A 21157-nucleotide genomic window follows, 5' to 3' on the forward strand; every position below is an offset into this window, starting at 1 on the left:
TTTCAGCGTGTTCTCGTAAAAAAACTGGAAATGTGTCACAGGTTTCTGCTTTTGGATAGCACCGTACAGGTATATGCTTACTGTCCATCTTTGGCACATACACCAGCAATAAGTCAGTTCCTAACTGCTTTCAACAGAATGTGTTGCACGCGAACGGCAGTCTGAAATGTTGCCAGCAAACGCACACGCAGAAATCCAACGCTGTAAAGTGCCGAGATAAGACGATGGTGTAAACCTAGGGATCGAAAAGGTCATTCTGTATTGAGGCGGCGTTCATAAATATTCTTTTTATTTTAACATAAAACGGTTTGAGTTTGTTGCCTCATTAACAACGGCGGCAGTACAGTGTGTTAATTGTGAGAGTGGAGCCGTTGCTGGGGGGGGGGGGGGGGGCACAAGCAAGGCACGCCTACTAGTTACAGTGCTGGCAGTACAAATTGCGCGTCATGCTTACACGAAAGCAGACGAAAGGCTTGGAAGCAAAACAAGTAAAACTCGATTTAAATGTTGTTCGTAAAAGAAATATATATATATATATATATATATATATATATATATATATATATATATATATATATTTGTCTACTATGCGCTCACAAACCATTCATCCGATTGCAAAGTACTGTAATATGAATGCGTTTCGAAATAATATAGTAACCAGTGGTGTTTCCATACAAAGCAATACGGTAGCAAGGAAAAACGAAATATAAGGTAATTCGGACGAAATAGGAGGCTCCTTCAAAGTGATCGCGAACAAAATATCTGAAATGGAAGCTCACCTTTTCTTGCCAGGCGTTTGTGGTGATACGCCAGGATGATTCTTGGAAAACTGTTTGAACCTTCCAATGCTATGCATGCTTTGTCCTGTGTATGTAGCAGCTCTCACTGAAGATTTGCAAATGGGGTGAAGCAATTTTTTCTGCTCCCTTTCCCTTTCGCAGCATTCAATCATGCACAATATAATTTGGCGAGCATCGCTACGTAATACTGGTTTCCTTCTAACCGTAGGCCTACGGTAGGGGTTGTTGCCGACTCCCGAGATGGGCCAGCAACTGCTCTTCACTCATTTTGATAATGTTTAGCACACAGACGACAATGACGACCTTGTACAACACAATCAGCTACGTAATGTTGGCAGCAGTAGAAACTGCGTGCCTAACAAAGCCTTCCGACTTTTACCGACTTCTACCGATTAAGGACTAGGGAGAGGTCTGCCATCTAAAAGTTTACACACAGTATATGGCAACAACCAGCGAATGGGGAGACAGCTACACCTAGTCCCTGCATCTTGAATACAACACTTCAGCTTGCCCTTCCGATGGTATTTCCATGCACTAATGACACGAATGTTCCTGAAGACTATCACACCTACAAAGAATGACCTCAACGAGTTCAAATTCAAAGGATATCTGTAAAAACGTACCACCTGTAAATGATTCACACTTTCAAAATGGCTCTGAGCACTATGGGACTTAACATCTGAGGTCATCAGTCCCTAGAACTTAGAACTACTTAAGCCTAACTAACCTATGGACATCACACACATCCATGCCCGAGGCAGGATTCGAACCTGCGTCCGTAGCAGTCTCGCGGTTCCGCACTTAAGCGCCTAGAGCCGCACGGCCACCGCGGCCGGCGATTCACACTTTCATAGGTGTAAAATTCCTGTGTAAAAAGGTTATTACGACTAGCACACTACCTGTCATTGACTCTTGCCTCGTCAAAGCCTCTTAAGAAAACCAAACAAACAGGAAATAAATCTGATAATCTGATAATACAGACTGCCAGGCTGAACTCACTAAGTTACAAATTATTTATCAAAACAATCTGACAGAGCAAAATCATCAGAACTATTTATGAATGTCACCTTCTTAAGTAGTAATCTTCTTAAGTAATAGAACCCAGTACGTTGTCCTCGATGGTGAGGGTGCATCGGAGGTGAGGGTATCATCTGGAGTCCACAGGGAAGTGTGGTAGGTCCGCTGTTGTTTTCTATCTACATAAATGATCCTTTGGATAGGGTGGATAGCAATGTGCGGTTGTTTGCTGATGATGCTGTGGTGTACGGGAAGGTGTCGTCGTTGAATAATTGTAGGAGGATACAAGATGACTTGGACAGGATTTGTGATTGGTGTAAAGAATGGCAGCTAACTCTAAATATAGATAAATGTAAATTAATCCAGATGAATAGGAAAAAGAGTCCTGTACTATTTGAATACTCCATTACTAGTGTAGCGGTTGACACAGTCACGTCGATTAAATATTTGGGCGTAACATTGCAGAGCGATATGAAGTGGGACAAGCATGTAATGGCAGGTGTGGGGAAGACAGATAGTCGTCTTCGGTTCATTGGCAGAATTTTGGGAAGATGCGGTTCATCTGCAAAGGAGACTGCTTATAAAACACTAATACAACCCATTCTTGATTACTGCTCGAGCGTTAGGGATCCCTATCAGGTCGGATTGAGGGAGGAGATAGAAGCCATTCAGAGACGGGCTGCTAGATTTGTTACTGGTAGGTTTGATCATCACGCGAGTGTTACGGAAATGCTTCAGGAACTCGGGTGGGAGCCTCTAGAGGAAAGGAGGCATTCTTTTCGTGAATCGCTATTGAGGAAATTTAGAGAACCAGCATTTGAGGCTGACTGCAGTACAATTTTACTGCCGCCAACTTATATTTCGCGGAAAGACCACAAAGATAAGAGAGATTAGGGCTCGTACAGAGGCATGTAGGCAGTCACTTTTCCCTCGTTCTGTTTGGGAGTGGAACAGGGAGAGAAGATGCTAGGCGTGGTACGAGGTACCCTCCGCCACACACCGTATGGTGGATTGCGGAGTATGTATGTAGATGTAGATGTAGGGAAAAGTAATTATCACTTTGAAATTATGAACTACATAATAGAGAAGTATAATGAATATATTGTTATTATTATCATGATTATTCTGTATAATTCACAAATTATGCACCTAACAATGTTAACAGAAAGCAAACACTCTCAGAATCTACATCTATATCTACATCCATACTCCGCAAGCCACCTGACGGTGGGTGGCGGAGGGTACCCTAAGTACCTCTATCGGTTCTCCCTTCTATGCCAGTCTCGTATTGTTCGTGGAAAGAAGGATTGTCGGTATGCTTCGGTGTGGACACTAATCTCTCTGATTTTATCATCATGGTCTCTTCGCGAGATATACGTAGGAGGGAGCAATATACTGCTTGACTCTTCGGTGAAGGTATGTTCTCGAAACTTTAACAAAAGCCCGTACCGAGCTACTGAGTGTCCCTCCTGCATAGTCTTCCACTGGAGTTTATCTATCATCTCCGTAACGCTTTCGCGATTATTAAATGATCCTGTAACGAAGCGCGCTGCTCTCCGTTGGATCTTCTCTATCTCTTCTATCAACCCTATCTGGTACGGATCCCACACTGCTGAGCAGTATTCAAGCAGTGGGCGAACAAGCGTGCTGTAACCTACTTCCTTTGTTTTCGGATTGCATTTCCTTAGGATTCTTCCAATGAATCTCAGTCTGGCATCTGCCTTACCGACGATCAACTTTATATGATCATTCCATTTTAAATCACTCCTAATGCGTACTCCCAGATAATTTATGGAATTAACTGCTTCCAGTTGCTGACCTGCTATTTTGTAGCTAAATGATAAGGGATCTATCTTCCTTTGTATTCGCAGCACATTACACTTGTCTACATTACGATTCAATTGCCATTCCCTGCACCATGCGTCAATTCGCTGCAGATCCTCCTCCATTTCAGTACAATTTTACATTGTTACAACCTCTCGATACACCACAGAATCATCTGCAAAAAGTCTCAGTGAACTTCCGATGTCATCCACAGAGTCATTTATGTATATTGTGAATAGCAACGGTCCTATGACACTCCCCTGCGGCACTGCTAAGGTGTAGTAGAGTATCTGTAGACCATAATTCTGCCTGGTAACACAAATGCATAACTAAATAGAATCATCATTACCGCACTGAATGCACATTTACATTTATTCTTGCGCCTATAAAAATCAAAATGCCTTGCTAAACTATATGTGATTCCAGCGACACCACTTAATTGTTGAAGGTAATGAATATTACTTGCGAATCGTATCGTCACAAAACACATGGTGAAGAAAAATTCTCGCATTCAGACTTATCAGAGCGATTCCTCATACTGGCAATAAAAAAATGTCTCTCACAGAATTTCGTCCTGTGCGTATTTCGGGCAGTAAATGGACATTAATGACTGGCAGTCTGGCAACACTGTAATCACACGTACGCTAACTACCTCTGTCAGTATATACGATAGTGCTGTGCAGCTGGTGCAGGGGATAGCGTTTTAGGTTTAGCATGCAGGAGGTCGAGGGTTAGAGTCTGAGCTGAGGCGTATTTGTTTTTTGTTAGGTAAATGTAGTCTGCATGGTACGGTAACTGGCGTCTTAATCGTCATACAGCGATTACAGTGGTTCTTCTACAAACATTTGCTATTGCGTACTATGAACACGCATCGTGGACGCGAATTGTTTTGCGCCGCTGAATCTACTAGATTCCAAACCTGTTTTCTGTGGACTCTCTCCCAACGGTCCCATCAAAATTATTGCAAAGCACTAGTGACGTAAGGCACTAACGAAATGTAATGGACTTGAACACGGCAGGAATTATAGCTGGTATTAACCGATGGGATCATTGAGGGAGGGGACACACCAAACAAGTTTGGAATCTGGTAGATGCAGTGGTGCGAAACGATTCGCGTCCACGACATGCAGAGGGCTTCTTTAAAAACTGACAACTGAAAACGATTGCACTTCTGTTTCCGTGTTCGTAGTAACTAACTGTAAATGTTTTCTAGAAGACCCACTGTAATCGCTGCATGACGATTAAGACGCCTGATGTCACACTAGGCAGACGCCATTTAGGTAATTGAAACAAATAAGCGTCGACCCAGAATCGAACCGTCGACCTCGTGCAAGATAACCCAAAAGGCAGTCCAGTTCACCAATTGCAGAGCACAGCTGCTGGATGCTGACAGTGTGTTATCGCACCTGTGATTACACTGTTGTCAGACTGCCAATCTTTAACGTCCATTTACTGCCCGAAATATGCGCAGGGCGAAATTTTGTGAGATATATTTTTGTATTGCTAGCATGTGAGGAATCACGCTGCGAAGTCGAAGTGCGTGAATTTTTCTTCGCCCTGTATAGTTACGCGACATCTCACTGCTATGGCCCCAGACATGATAACTAGCATTCAATAATAAACATCAATTTTGGTTGAAATACCTGTGGTCAGTAACATAGTGTTTTTTTTCTTTTACCCATTCAAAAGTAATTTTTTTTTCGTTTGATGCTGGTCACATTATCATTTTCAGTCCACGGGCTGGCATATGTAGTCTACGATAGCTTGCGTACAAATTTCTCTAATTTTTATCACCTTATTCGGCACATCAAAATATGACAAACCCATAATAGAGCGACACGTGACTGTCCCGTCTGAAATCGCTGACACGCTGATACTGAGCCCTTTGACACGGACTACGGCGATGTGGTTTGACTAGACTTAGCGCGAAACTGACCTTTCCTGTCTCATGAGAGACGCTGTAGTGGTTTCTGTCGTCAGCCATTAGTGCTCCACTGCTGGGAAAAGGCCTCTCCGAGCTTCTCGGTCTCTGTCCCACGCTGTTGTTGGCCATGATAGTGCTCCACATGACTACAAACTGACTTACCATCTACTTCCTTTTCGTTTTCCGATAATACTTTCCCCTTCTAGAGTCAACCATTTTGTTCTCAACTTGGTCCTTCTGATATCAGATCTGCTCATACCAATTTCCGCTCATTACCACCTCAGTGATTGAGTTTCGGCCAGTTCATCGCTTCCTCTTGTTTCGTTTTTTAACGTATTTCTTCAACCCTGCCCCTACGTGCTATAAACTACTCGAAAACATTTTACAGCTTCGTTATGACATGTATTGTTTTAGTTTTGTGACCGGAAACCTGTTTCTCAATACTTTTTTCACTAAAGGAAATCCAGCTGAACTGCAGTAAAAGTAAACCACTTTGAGTGCAGCTCAGTGACGCGCGCTGGGTCTCCAGACGTGAACACGACAATGCAGCTCGTGTGCACGCCTCGAAGCATGGTTTGAAACTTAGGCCTTTAGCACATTGTCACGTTAAGTCACCAAGAGTTGTCAGCTAGGGAAGTCACCCGAAAATTCAGCCGATAGCTTGAGACACACAACACTGTAGATCTGCTCAAATTGGTTGCCCGACGTCAACAATACCAGCTGATGACAAATCATGGTTTGCAACACCCCGACTAGAATGCAGCAAGAGTCCGAACTGTTTACTAGTTGACATGTTGCCAAATGAAAGCATTCGTATGCGCTCTGTTAAATGCTTATATAGTAATTCATTACGTTCGAGATATTGGACGTAATAAATAATTATAGTGACTTTATGTTGCCAGTTTGGAGGGCTGTAACGACCCAAACACTACAAAACAGTTCAGTTCGTCCACTACATTGCCGTTTCGAACAAAAGTATAATACTGCTGCTGGTTGGTTCGTTCATTTGGGGGAGGGGAACCAACAGCGAGGTCGTCGATCCTATCGGATTAGGGAAGGATGGGGAAGGAAATCGACCGTGTCCTTTCTAAGCGACCATCCTGGCATTTCTTTGAAATGAGTTAGGGAAATGTCTGAAAACCTTAATCAGCGCCGGCCGGAGTGGCCGAGCGGTTCTAGGCGCTACAGTCTGGAACCGCGCAACCGCTACGGTCGCAGGTTCGAATCCTGCCTCGGGCATGGATGTGTGTGATGTCCTTAGGTTAGTTAGGTTTAAGTAGTTCTGTTAAGTCCTTAGGTGGTAATGAGCGGAAATTGGTATGAGGAGATCTGATATCAGAAGGACCAAATTGACAACAAAATGGTTGACTCTAGAAGGGGAAAGTATTACCGGAAAACGAAAAGGAAGTTAAGTCCCATAGTGCTCAGAGCCATTTTGAGACTAAATCAGGATGGCCGGGCGCGGGTTTGAACCGTCGTCCTGCCGAATGCGAGCCCAGTCTGTAACCACTGCACCACCTCTCTCGGTACAATTCTGCCGCGTGAAGAAAATGAACAAAGGGACACCTGGTATAGAACCTGGATCAGCAACTTAAGATTCTGTTCACTGACGAGTGCAGGATTTGCTTGACACCTGATGATCGTCACTGAAAAGTGGTGTGGAAGCAGCTAGGATCCAGCGCACGCCTCACACATGCAGTCACACGGGTTCAACGGGAAAGTTGACCAGTAGCCTTTTTGGGCTGGTGTAGCGTCCGGATGCCCGACGCCTCTCAGCTCTGTCCTGGGTCATTTCAGGCCTGTGCGGTATCGCTACAGCATCCTTCAACCTATTACCCAGACCTACAGCCAACATTGCGGAATTAGGTTCATCTTTTAAGGCGATAATGCACGAGGACACCTTGCCCACCTTGTGAAAATATTCCTTCAGCAGCAAGTGATAAACCGAATAGAATGACCTGCCGTATCTTTTGCTGTATCAGTTAAAATATGCAGGTCGCCTTTGCAGGAACCCTTCTTGCACACTGGATGACCCCGAAGGTCATAGTCGAAGAGTTGGATTGGCTTCAGCAGCAATTCCTCGATCGTCTTGTGAATATCTTATCAACGGAGGTCGAAGCATGTCACAGGACGCGGGATGCCATGACATGGTATTTTATGTTATCCAGCAGCAGTTTTGATTCCACAGGTGTGCAAATCACCTTCGAACAGACAGCTCTTCTCTGACTCTCTTTCGAAGTAAAGTAATTGTTTTAGTTTCATAAACGTTACTATTGTGTGCCCCTTGAATGTAGGCCCACGCAAGGTCGCGAGTATACAGTTTTTTGAGCAATCTGCTGAACACACTGTGTTGCAATACACTCTGGTTCATACTGATTTATATTGATGTTTATGTATGTAGACCAAATGTGACAGCCATATGCTAAGGTACACAAACTGAAAATCTTTCGTCTTTGATACCGGTATATCCCCCTTCGTAACAGATCTCTAGCTCCAATACTGTTTGCATCCATTCTTAGAATGGATACCAATTACTGGTTGCTGACTGATGCTAAATGACACAAAGTGTCCTACATGCATAAACCGGTTTTCGGTAGCTACGCCATCAGCAGGTACAATGATAAATATGTGATGCAGTGAAATTTTGTAGGATGCAACCAAACGAATAGCATCAAACAATGGCTACTCTCCTATCTGGCTGGACTCAACAATTCACAGAAAGTAGAAACGACAGGTGTACTCATCTTTAAGCTGTCCTCGAACTACGGCCTCAAGGAAAAAATAAACGGTGCACATTCCATATTTAGGTAAGGTCTTACTGTATGTAGACAGGAAATTAAAAACATAATTTTGTGTGCGCAAGACTGTTGGACACTTTTTGCCCGATGGTAAAGATAGCACTCCAGCTTTGGAAAAGAGTGCAGTGTCTAAAATTACTTGTAATTATGGCAAAATCTATGTAGGTCTGTCTGGCAGGGCAATATGCACTAGCTGAAAGGAACATCACAGGAGTTGGAAACTTAGAAAAGAAGAATCTACTTTTCCAGACCACATGCTTAAAGAATGCCATAGTTACAAGGTGCCACATGAAGTATTCCATCGCATCTGTAAAGGAAGGAAGACAGACTACGTGGGAATAATAGAAATGAATGACCAGTCACTTCTAACTGCAGATACTACTCATAATCCCCTCCGGGCCATGTTGTAAGTTGCCCCTCTTACTCACATGTCCAATTTTTCCTTTATTTCAGTTACTAAATCATCTCTTTCAATGTTAAAAAAATTTGCTTTATATAATCACAGCCGCTTTACTTAACTGCTTAATCTCACTAATGTATCTTATCTGTTTGTAATTTACGACGTGTGAAAGACAAGATTAGGTTGGTCAGCCGCGCCGTTGGAACATGTCATCAAAGTTTGTTGTTCAATTTATTTTGTGCTATGAACAATGTTGAAATTTGGATATAGTTCATTAGTTACGTCACATATTTTATCGTAGTTAAATAATCTGAGATCGCATTTACACTGACATAATTCCTCTCGTTTTTTGCTAAATCTAACATCAACTTTTTCAACTCTGGAATTTGAGATAGTCTGTAGATTCACTAGTTTACAACCTTTGATCCTACAAAATTTCACTGCACTATATACTTATTTTTGTATCTGATAATGGCGTAACAGCTGAAAACCAGTTTCTGAAATAAGTACTAAATATTGTAGATAATGACACCAGTGTTGTGTGTGTTTTCGCTTGTAATATACTAATAATAACAGTCCCGTGTAGCTCCATGAACGAGTGCGTCTTTCAACTGGATGCAAGCTCAGCAACTTCCGTGTCCCCAATCTATACCAGTTACCCAAGCGTGGGAAGAGGAGCTACGGTTTAACGTGGAGTCTGAACCACGTGTCATTCCTGGCGACTCGTCACATCGTTCAGAGGTAAAGGTTAGAGCAGAGGCGGACTCCGTGTACTGGTCGGGATTCGATGCTGCGATCACTCGGTTTCCAAACACATGCTGTATTGCTAAACCACGAGGTTCGACGACTACTTACTCGTAATATGGAGGCCAACTTGATTTCTCACATCACTGATTTGCTTTAGCTTCCCTTCTGTTTCATCTGGCCTATCCGGCAAGAGCACAATGTCGTCGACAAATCTCAGGCGGTTGAATTTATTTCTCGCAATTGTCATTCACGTACCACCCGAGTCCAGTCCGCTGAAGGCATATTGTAAATCTTCTGTAAATTATTAGAGTTGATGAGATACTTTCTCTTGTTTAGCTCCTCTTTTAGTGTTAAATTTTTCTTGTTTAATTGGTATGTACCGTTATTAGGTGAGGCATTTCACAGCTGTACTCTGTTATTTTACAGGTTCGATGAGGGCCTTGGGAAACAAGAGAGAGAAAAGCATCTGTATAATCTAAGAAGTTTCTAGCTACCATGTTCGTCGCGTAACAAGTTGCTGTATATATTTGCTTGTTACATCCATTATTTTTAATCAATTAAGTGGTTTCATTGGAATCAGATATAGTTTAGCAAAACATTTAGCTTTTACAGGCAAGAGAATAAAGGTAAATGTTCTTATAATGCAGTACTTTTATTCGGTTACTTATTCGTTTACGTTGCGTGGCAGAACTACGACCTCCATATCATCTCTTACACGTAAGCACGAATCACCAGAGAACGTGCTAGCTCTTAACATTGTTGAGTACATAGTTCACGAGTTACACAGAATAATAATAATTTATAGACATATTACCTGGAAACAGACTAACTAAGCGTCTATTGGACGTTGTGACATTACTTATAGCATCGATACCCTTGGTAACGGAAGTTAAGAAGGATTTGACACAAGCAAAAATTGATGCAACAAATACATCAGACACAGATACATTCAGAAATAAAATTTATAAGTGAGAGTTTACTGCAGAGATAGAACCAAAACCATACCGACCAAAGTGGGCCGAAGAAAGAAAGAAGGCCTTCGGGGAGAATATAAAGAAATATTGGGAGAATAAGAGGAAGCCTAAGAAAGACTGAAAATCGCCTGTTTATCGTTTCCTAACAATAATAGTAATAATAATGATAATAATTGGTATGGTAATGAACATAGGTGTTAGTGTAATGGTAGTTTTGTTAACATTCGTCAAGTACCTTTCTCACCACTCACGGTAAAGTGAAGCAACGGTGAAGTTATTAGATCTGGAGAAGAAGGTTACTGGTCTTGGAAACAGCGAGAAATAATAGGGTAAAGACAGCAGATAAAATGGAAAATAGCAAATAGAAGCTGGCTGGGATGAGGATAGCTGTTGGCCCTGTGACAGAGATAATGGTTCCATGTTGGACGTGAGGGTCACAGATGGGATAAACCGATAAGAAATGTTCACTGCTGATAACAGGTGATGCTGACAATGGATTCACAGCAACCGAAACGCCGTGCATAATGTAACAATAACGTTATTTGCGACTGAAGAGGGAAGTTATTCACCTGAGCTACTCGTATATTTTACCCGCAATAATGCAGTTTATCCCGTTTTTAAGCGAGACGGAACTGTACGTCGTCTGTTCACGGCATTTCTATTGTCTATGAACGCAATGGAAAAACACATTTATGAGGCCGTTGTTACCTTTCCTATGACCCCTTCTAGAGCCTGTGGATTGAATATGAAACCGCACTTACTTTGCGAACCAAGAAGTAGCCTTCGTTTTAGTGCTCGTTCTACATGTGAGTGCAACCCTGTAAAATTAAGGCCATCTTTTTTCTGAGTGGTCAGTAAAAGGTTAGAAATACACTCATCGCAGAGAGAAAAGGGCTATGGAGCAGAAAATCAAAGCACTGGCGGCACTTCTGCGAAATGTGTTGCAGGTCGTAAACAAACAGCAAACGGCCGAGTAATAACCAGTGGGCCAGCAGTTATCAGAGAAGCGCAGGCTACACGATACTTCACAGATCCGTACAAATACCGACGGCAGAGACAATTCCTGAAAATGAATTTTTTTTTTTTTTTTTTTCGAGTTGAATTCGGCAGACCGCGACTGGTCGTTTAGACATTCAAGTTTCACTGACTTCTTGTAAATTCAGATTTATCAAATGAAGATAGTAGACCTAATGAAGACTGTAGACCTAAGTGTAATAACTGTTATAGTAAACACGATGGAGAACTTCCAACCGTATTCATTGTTCAAGAAACAATATTTTTTTGAACAGCACTGATACACAGTCTCTTTCGATCGATGAACCCCATTAACTAACATAACAGTGGCGGTCTCGAATCATGTCTCTCTTTGACAAATTTCACTTTATTTTCGTATTTTTAACTGTTTGTGTGTTGTTTCTCAGGCGGGATTTTGAGAACTGCCATAAACCACATTCTGTCTGATTGGTGTACCATACGTACTGTTATTCTGGCAGACGAATTTATTTTGCGGCATCCATACTTGTATACTTGCAATACAAAAGGGTTGGTTGATTTAGGGGTCGTCGGTCCCATCGGATTAGCCAAGGATGGGGAAGGAAGTCGGCCGTGCCCTTTTAAAGGAACCATCCCGACATTTGCCTGGCGTGATTTAGGGAAATCACGGAAAACCATTTAGGTTTGGTTGGCCGCCGGATCCGGGCTTGAACGGTCGTCGTGCCGAATGTGAGTACCAGTATGCTAAACACTGCGCCACCTCGCTCGGCTGAATCTACATCTACATATATACTCCGCAGTACACCATACGGTGCGTGGCGGAGGGTACCTCGTACCGCAACTAGCATTTTCTCTCCCTGTTCCACTCCCAAACAGAGCGAGGGAAAAATGACTGCCTATATGCCTCTGTACGACCCCTAATCTCTCTTATCTTATCTTTGTGGTCTTTCCGCGAAATGTAAGTTGGCGGCAGTAAAATTGTACTGCAGTCAGCCAGAAATGCTGGTTCTCTAAATTTCCTCAGTAGCGATTCACGAAAAGAACGCCTCGTTTCCTCTAGAGAAGCATTTCCGTAACACTCGCGTGATGATCAAACCTACCAGTAACAAATCTAGCAGCCCGTCTCTGAATTGCTTCTATGTCCTCGCTCAATCCGACTTGATAGGGATCCCAAACGCTCGAGCAGTACTCAAGAGTTGGTCGTATAAATGAAAGGGAACAGAAATTGTTTGATAGGTGGAAATATTTTGATGTATGAGAAGGAAACAGGATACTCTTTGGAATGAGAGGGATCATTAAAATTTCACTAGAAAAGTACGCATCGAAGTGTAAATAGTTAATTACATAATTTCATATTTAAAATGTATATAAAGTTCCCCGTTAGTGAGAGTCTATTTATTGACACCTCATCTTATTTCAGTCAGATGATGCAACTCAACGGAATAAAATAATGCGGCTTATCTTAGATATACGCACTTTCCTTACCTCAGCGCAAACTGACACTTCCTTCCTACATCACGCACATGCACAGTTACGTGAAGGTTAGTGTAGCGGTGCTGTCACGATGTTTTACAAAGAAGAGATCCACGGAGTTGGATAAAAATTGAATGCACAAGTGGTTGTAGAGCACGACAGTGTCTTTAACAGCTTAAAGGGACTTGCGAGGAATTTACACTGCCTTATAGAACAGTGACAAGTTTTCATCGACGGACCCCGAAACATGACAGATAGTCGTCTGTCAGCCCGTGACCGTATGAGTGAGGAAGTGTCAGCTCCTCCCGTGTTGCTGGACAGTGATGGACGCCAAACGGCTTCTGAGCTGGCCAGAAACACAGGATTAGCCCACAGGACTGTGCTTCACACTCTGGAGTTACGTTTGGGCTCGAGAGAACTTCTTCACCATGAGTTCCACATCATCTGGAGGAAGCACGCTGCTCGCACTCAGTTGGAACTCTTTCTTGTACCGTATCATTACGCTGGAAGAGTCATTAGCTAAATCAAAAGAATGGTGTCAATACTGGTCACAGTGTCGATGGAATGTTCGTCAGAGACCCAGTAATGTGGAAGTTATGCTGGTTTCCGCGTACCACTGTGGTGTTATCCCATAACACGTGTCCTTCCCCAGCAGCAAACCCTCAGTACGCTGTATTACTGTTGATTTTTTGGAACAATACTTGTGACCATCTCTGAGAAAGAACGGGCGACAGCCCACACACCACCTTATAAGACAACGCTCGGGTACATACAGCTCAAGCTGTGACCGACTTGGGACTGGGAACAGCTGTACCCTCAACTATTCTGCCGGACAAAAGTCGTTGTAACTTCGGGTTGACTTGAAAGACCTCGTAGCATTCGCTTCACACCTGCTAGAGATTCTTAGCGGAATAGAGCGCTACAACTATCAACAGAACTGTGGCTGCTAAAGGTTTCCTACTACTTCCACAATCGCTGGTAACGTGTTACACACAACGCGCATGAGTACTTTGAAGGAAGACGCTAAACCTTTGAAACTTTTAGGTATTTTATATCGATTGTATATAAGTACTTGCCATTAATAACAGCCGGCCGGTGCAGCCGGGCGGTTCTAGGCGCTTCAGTCTGGAACCGCGCGACCGCTACGGTCGCAGGTTCGAATCCTATCTAGGGCATGGTTGTGTATGATGTGCTTAGGTTAGTTAGGTTTAAGTAGTTCTGTTCTAGGGGACTGATAACCTCAGATGTTAAGTCCCATAGTGCTCAGAGCCATTTGAACCATTAATAACACTCGTTCGCCTCCGTAACTGACAACGTCAGGGAGTTTTCTTCGGTGGGAAGACTGGTACGGGATGCACTCAGCCTACTTTGGCCAACTGAGGAGCTACTTGATCGATTTGTAGCGGTTCCAGAGTCAAGAAACCCGACAACGAATGGGCGAGCGGTGAGCGACCGCATGTCTACATATACATCTACATCTACGTCGATGCTCCACAGTCCACCTTACGGCGCATGGCAGAGGGTACCCCGTACCACGTCTAGTCAATTGCTTTCCTCTTCCACTCGCAAAGAGAACAACAGAAAAACGTAATCTATATGCCTCCATATGAGCTCTAATTTTACGTATCTTATCTTCGTGGTCCTTATCCGAAATGTATCTTGGCGGCAGTAGAATAGCTCTGCAGTCAGCTTCAAATGATAGTTCTCTTAATCTTATCAGCAATGTTTCTAGAGAGGCAAAATTTTGTACATGGCTGCACGTTCAGAGGCCGTGAATAGTTACAATTGAAAGAAAACAGCCCTCGGTCACTATTTTTTAACGAATTAAGCGGGTTTCAACACTGCTAGGAGTGTCTTCCTCAGAATTTAAATCAAAGAATGGACTATATAACATGGTCACAGAATTATGACTAAAAACGTATGATACCGAGTATAAGTACGGAATCCTCGTGAAAGACTGGCAGTACTTGCATGTAATTTATAACATAATAAATATCCTGAAAGGGCATTAGTCACAAAGATATTTAAGATAAAGGAAGCTGTGATGGCGAGCCACTAAGTGCTGCTCGTTACTTGCGTGGTGGAGGTTGTAAAACAGACTACCGTAAGATACTCTGCATCATACGTTTTTAGTCATAATTCTGTGACCATGTTATAGACCATTCTTTGACTTAAATTCTGAGGAAGACGCTCCTAGCAAACATCTGAGGTCATCAGTCCCCTAGAACTTAGAACTCTGAAACCTGACGAACCCAAGGTCATCACACACATCCATGCCCGAGGCAGGATTCGAACCTGCGACCGTTGCAGTCGCGCGGTTCCAGACTGAAGCGTCTAGAACCGATCAGCCACTTCGGCCAGCACACTCCTAGCAGTGTTGAAACCCGGTTAATTCGTTAAAAATAGTGACCGAGGGCTGTTTTGTTTCAATTGTTTCTAGAGAAGAACGTTGTCTTCCCTCTAGGGATTCTCATTTGAGTTCCTCAAGCATCTCTGTAATACTCCCATGTTTATCGAACCCACCGGTAACAAACCTAGCAACTCGCCTCTGAAATGCTTCGATATCTTCCTTCTATCAGACCTGGAACGGATTCCAAACACTTGAGCAGTACTCAAGAACAGGTCGCACCAGTGTCCTACATGCGGTCTCCCTTACAGGTGAACCACACTTTTCTAGAATTCTCCCAATAAACTGAAGTCGACAATTCGACTTCCCCTTAACCAACCCACCACCCTCCCCCACAATCCTCACATGCTCATATCGCTTTGCAAAGTGACGCCCAGTTATTTAGACCACGTGACTGTGTCAAGCAGGACAATACCATTGCTGTCTGAAGGAGGAGGTTAGTATTTAACGTCCCGTCTACAGCGAGATCGTTAGAGACGGAGCATAAGCTCGGATTAGGGAAGATGGAGAGGAAATAGGCCGTGTCCTATGAAAGGAACCATCCTGGTACTTGCCTTAAGCGTTTAGGGAAATCACGGAAAACTTAAATCAGAATGGTCGGAACGCGGGTTTGAACCGTCGTCCTCACGAATGGGAGTCCAGTGTACTAACCATAACGATACCTCACTCGGTATGATCTCCGACCATTACCCGTTTGTTTATGCTAAATTTTTCTATAATTAGAGCTAGCCGCCATTCATCACACCAAATAGAAATATTGTCAAGTCATCTCGTATCCCACTACAGCTATTCAACTTCGACACCTTACCGTACACCACAGCATCGTCAGCAAACAGCAGCAGATTGGTGCCCACCCTGTCTGTCAAATCATTTACGTATGAAAAGAATAATAGCGGTTCTATCACACTTCGCTGAGGCATTCCTGACGATAGCCTTTCGGAAATATAAAAATATGTAAATCTGCCTGTTGCCCTTCACCCATAGTTCGCAGTATATTACGTGAGAAAATGATTAGCTGATTTTCACATGAGCGACGCTTTCGAAAACCATGCTGTTCATGGACATAAGCTTATCGACCTCAAGAAAATTTATTATGTTCGATCTGAGAATATACTCAAGGATTCTGATGATAGGGATATTGGTCTGTAATTTTGCGGGTCTATTCTATTGCCGTTCTTATATGAAGGATTCACATACGCTTTTTACCAGTCGCTTGGGACCAGTGGCGGATACAGAAAAACCTCAAGAACGGGGCGTTAAGGATATCTTGAGCTACCTTCACTTTTACCGTAATAAAAAAATAAGCAAGTCAAATGCAAAGTTTAAGGAAGGTTTATTTAAACTGATAATACACGTGTACAAGACAATGCCATCTTATGACATAAAATTGTTACAGTTGTGATTCTATTCCGTAAATGATGAATTCTATGGGCCTATACTTCCTGGAAAATTGGTAAATTACATCGTCAGTAGGACAATCAATGTCAGGGTGCGTGTTCAACAGAACTACGCCATTATGTCGATCTTCCTTCATTGTCGACGTCAGCCATGTCTTTGTACGCCGCAGTGTTGAAAAACTTCTTTCTAATGTAGCAATAGACGCAGGTAGACAAGCTAATATTTTGTACAGCGTGTGCAAAGTAGGATAGTCAGATCTAGGACAAACAGACGGCGCTTGCATAACAGAATCACGATCATTAAAGGCGTTTATGCTCATTTGCTTGTATTGAAGAATCTTTCCCATTACCCTCTTTTTAATCACAAAGAGTGATTCTTCTTCAAAGAATCGTAGTTGAGTTAAGCATTGATTCAATATATGTGCCAGATCATTACCGTCATGTTTCAGTAGTTGTGAGGGCAAAAATATCTTGAATTTTAAATGATAAATATTTTCTTCATCAAAACGTTCTCTCATGTCAGTTGTAACAAGGTCCAGTGTTGGAATAAAAACAGTTCTTTTCCGTTATGTCATAGCATCATCATCATGATCGCAGTTTTTAGGAATCTCCTCGAATCTATTACCGGAGATATACGCATCAATACTTTCTCATACCTAACTCGTTTAAAACTACTGTTACGTTACTAGTAAAAATATTGTTACGAGTCCCGTAACAATGTTTTTACTGAGAAATTACTATGAATTACTATTATTAATAAGCCGCGGGGAATGGCCACGTGGTTTGAGGCGCCCCGTATCGGATTGCTCGGCTCCTCCCGCCGGAGGTTCGAGTCCTCCCTCGGCATGGGTGTGTGTGTTGTTCTTAGCATAAGTTGTGAGTAAGTCTAGGGACCTGAGCAGTTTGGTCCCTTAGAAACTGATACACATTTAAACATTTGTTATTAATACTTCACAATCAACTAATCACACTCACTCTTAACTAATCTTCAAACTTGCACTTGCTACAAATAGGAGTTTTTAGTTATTCATTCTTCAGTATTAATATTTCTGCTTCTGAATGTAAACTAGCTTCCTATTCGGATAATAATCCGTATGTATAACGCTACGTATCGAAGGTTCTCTGTAGAAGGAAACAGTAGAATATTCGGGACTTTTCTCGAACAAATGAGAGACAGAATAACGTATCGAGATCACTGGAATGGCCACGGCTTTTCTCGTAGGTATGTGCTAGCTATCCATGTGCCAGACAGAAACGTATAAAATACGATGACGAGGTCGCGTGTGCTATATAGGATAGCACAACTACTGGATAACTCGACTCAGTCGAGTCGACTGACAAAAGAAACGAATAGTGTGAGGGCTGAATGGCGGGGGCGGCGGGGGTGGCAATTCGGGCGGCCCCGACACTGTTAGAGATTCACGATGTTTCTTTATCCGCATGTAATGACACCACTGGCAAAGGATGACACGGTGGTCAGTCAGATCTAAACGGCCCATCTAGGTTCAGAACACGGAACCTTGTATACTATTAAGGTTTCAAAGATCACACTTGCTTACCCAAGACAAACAAAGCAAAACTGTGATCCTAATAGTACACGAAAACCTTCGTCAGTCGTACAAAATCGCCTGAAGCACAAATAGCCGAAGCCAGATGGAGTCGCAGAAGAGCGCACGCCACTCACCTCTGGGCAGCTGCGTCGTGGAGGCGCTGCAGCAGGCCAACTGTTCAGTCACTGCCCCACGGCCGCCTTTGGTCTGGTGGGTCGCTGCCGCCAAGCGTCATCCGTTACGTCACAGCTACTGTGGCCTCGTCCGCGGAGCGCGTCGACTGCCCGTGTGTGGCGACGGGCGATGTCTTGCCAGAGCAGATCTGGGGTCAGGGAACGTGGCGTGGTAGCAGGCGAGGGACGGGCGAGCGATGCTCAGTTGTACTAGGGCTGGTATTTAATCTAACATGAGAGTAGTGTTAGGCGGTATCCACGCTCACGTGTGCAGGTATTAAGAAAAGTGATTCGTGCTGTGGGAGACGTCGAGGAGTTCTTACCAGAAAGTACCTGAGCTCTAACAAACACAAATACACCAAAATCGTGTGAGAAATAATGTAAGGGTCTCTTATTGCACTAGTGATACTCCCGCATCTGCAAAACTCTGCAGTCGTCCGTTAGAGGCCTCTGCGTATACCATGCCACATTGCACACTGACCTGCCGGTACGCCAGTCGGGACCAGTAGGGACGGTGCAGTGTGCCTCTGAAGTTACGTTTTGTGACATTATTTGTGTATTGAAGCGTCAGATGGCTCGGAGATTGGTAATCAATCCTGCTAATGTATTGTGATTGGTTGAGACGAAGTTACGAAGAACCCTTCTTTGTGAAGATGGTATTGGTGGTGTAGAAGACGAATCATTCGCATGTTTTCTGGTATCTATTATAGTGCAGAAATATGAGCATAAGTAAGAAAGAGATACTGTTGTAACACTAACACATAATGATGATGATAGGGATGATAATGACGAACAACTCATTGCAAACGGTAGTGCTACGGTAAGTGCGGGAAGAGGCGATGGAAGCAGTGGCAGTGAATACCAACCATCTCCCAAGAAGAAGGTTAAAGTTGCAAGTATCATCACGGCGTTTGAGGACAACACACGGGAGAACATGTACGATGATTATTACGTAAGAGGTTTCGACACATACGACAAGCTTCTGAAAGGATACCCTAAACTGAAGTCTAAAAGCAGTTTAAAAAACATACTGGATTACGTGGCAAAGAAATGATGTAACGTCACCTTAGAAAAATTAATGAATTACTGTGCTGATAAACATCTTATGTTATTTGATTTTCAAACAGCTGAGCAGAACTGAATGTATTCAGACATTTCGCATTTCGCTCTTTACCTATTTTGATCAACACTAAAATGACACACAATATTTTTAGCGCAACGCAATCTGACTTTCAATAACCCCTAAAAAAGAATGGCCCTGACTAACATTAAACTATACCTTTCTCAAATCACATACCTCACAAAAATCTTCGTTACTCAAGCTGCTGCAATACGGCCAGCGCCACTACTGCCAACTAAATAAAAGATTCAAACTACTGAAGGCACTAACTACTGATAGGCATAGTTAGCAAATGAAAGATTTTGATAGAGAACAAACAATGTATTTACCTTAATAGTGTTCAAAAGTCATAATATATATATATAGCAGTTCATAACATCCATTCTTACAAATGTACTGTTTCTGATGGACACACGTCCAGATCATCCGCTCTCAAAAATCCGGCATCTCACTTCTCCACATCCACCACTGCTGGCGGCTCACCTCCAATTGTACAACGCTACGCGCTGTTAACAGCCAACTGCCCAACACTACAATAGCGAATATTACAACAATGGCACCCAGCCACAGACTGCACACAGCACAGCCAGTGGTTTTCATACAGAGCGCTACATGGCGTTACCAATATAAAAACCTAAATAGCCACTTGCATAGCCCCCATGCTCCCCACAAAAAATTTTGCAAATTGTTTTGGGCAGTGGCCAATACAGATTTGAAAAAAATTTTCATAATTACAATAACAAAGAAATCAAATGCACACACTTATTGAACAATGTTGGTCAAAAGCTAAAATTTTCTCACAGTCCATAAAGACAGTCCTGATCATTCATCACAGTAAAATTGCAGTGTTCTTTTTTCTCAAAGTCTGAGCGGTAAAAGAGAATGCACACGAAAGTAGTGGATTTCCATGCAGTCTTGAAGAAGTAGTGTTGTCCTTCCAATGGAAAGACAGTGCTGACTCTTGACGTGCAGACAGGTAATAGGCCACAAAAGAGCAAACCCACCGCAGAGTCAGTCGAAGTTTTGAAGAATGTTGGTAGGTAGGTCATCAAAGAGCAGACCCACTGTAGTTCTGGTAGAGTGTATGGTATTGGTGGGCCACCAGAGGTGCAGACCCACTGTAGTCCTTGTAGAAATAATGCTATTGATAAGTCATCAAAGGTGTAGACCCACTGCAGTCCTTGTAGAGATGGCTAGCAGCCATCCGTTGCAACTGTGCAGGTGCACAATCACCATCAAAGAGTCTTGTGGACAATATAGCAAGTCCATGAACCACCACCTGTCTACTCACAAAGTTTTTGGAATTGTCCTTAGAACAAGCAATAGCAAGTCCATAAACCACCACTTGTGCACTCACAATTTTTTTTTAATGTCCTTAGAATCAGCAATGCTGTTAACCAGTCCCTTGCTGAATTATTAACACACGTGCAAACACTATCAGTCCCAACTTCTTACATATAGTGCATTACTATGACCAACAGAAACGTGTGCAGGGAAATGTAACTTAATTTGAAGAACTGGTGTCTATACAATTATAAATTTACAACATAAGAATACAAT

The 21157-nt window shown here is 42.8% G+C and overlaps 1 protein-coding gene across 1 annotated transcript in view; it reads right to left on the reverse strand.

Moving 5' to 3' along the window:
- The window catches only part of LOC126484201 (UDP-glucosyltransferase 2-like), a 107492-nt gene extending 88928 nt beyond the window's left edge, over positions 1–18564 (reverse strand). Inside the window, exon 1 of the mRNA XM_050107613.1 lies at positions 18439–18564. The gene's annotated coding sequence lies outside the window, so the exon portion shown is untranslated. The remainder of the gene's footprint in view (positions 1–18438) is intronic.
- Positions 18565–21157: the final 2593 nt, after the last annotated feature.

Source organism: Schistocerca serialis, chromosome 6 (genome assembly GCF_023864345.2).
Source record: "Schistocerca serialis cubense isolate TAMUIC-IGC-003099 chromosome 6, iqSchSeri2.2, whole genome shotgun sequence".
NCBI classification, from domain to species: Eukaryota; Metazoa; Arthropoda; class Insecta; order Orthoptera; family Acrididae; genus Schistocerca; species Schistocerca serialis.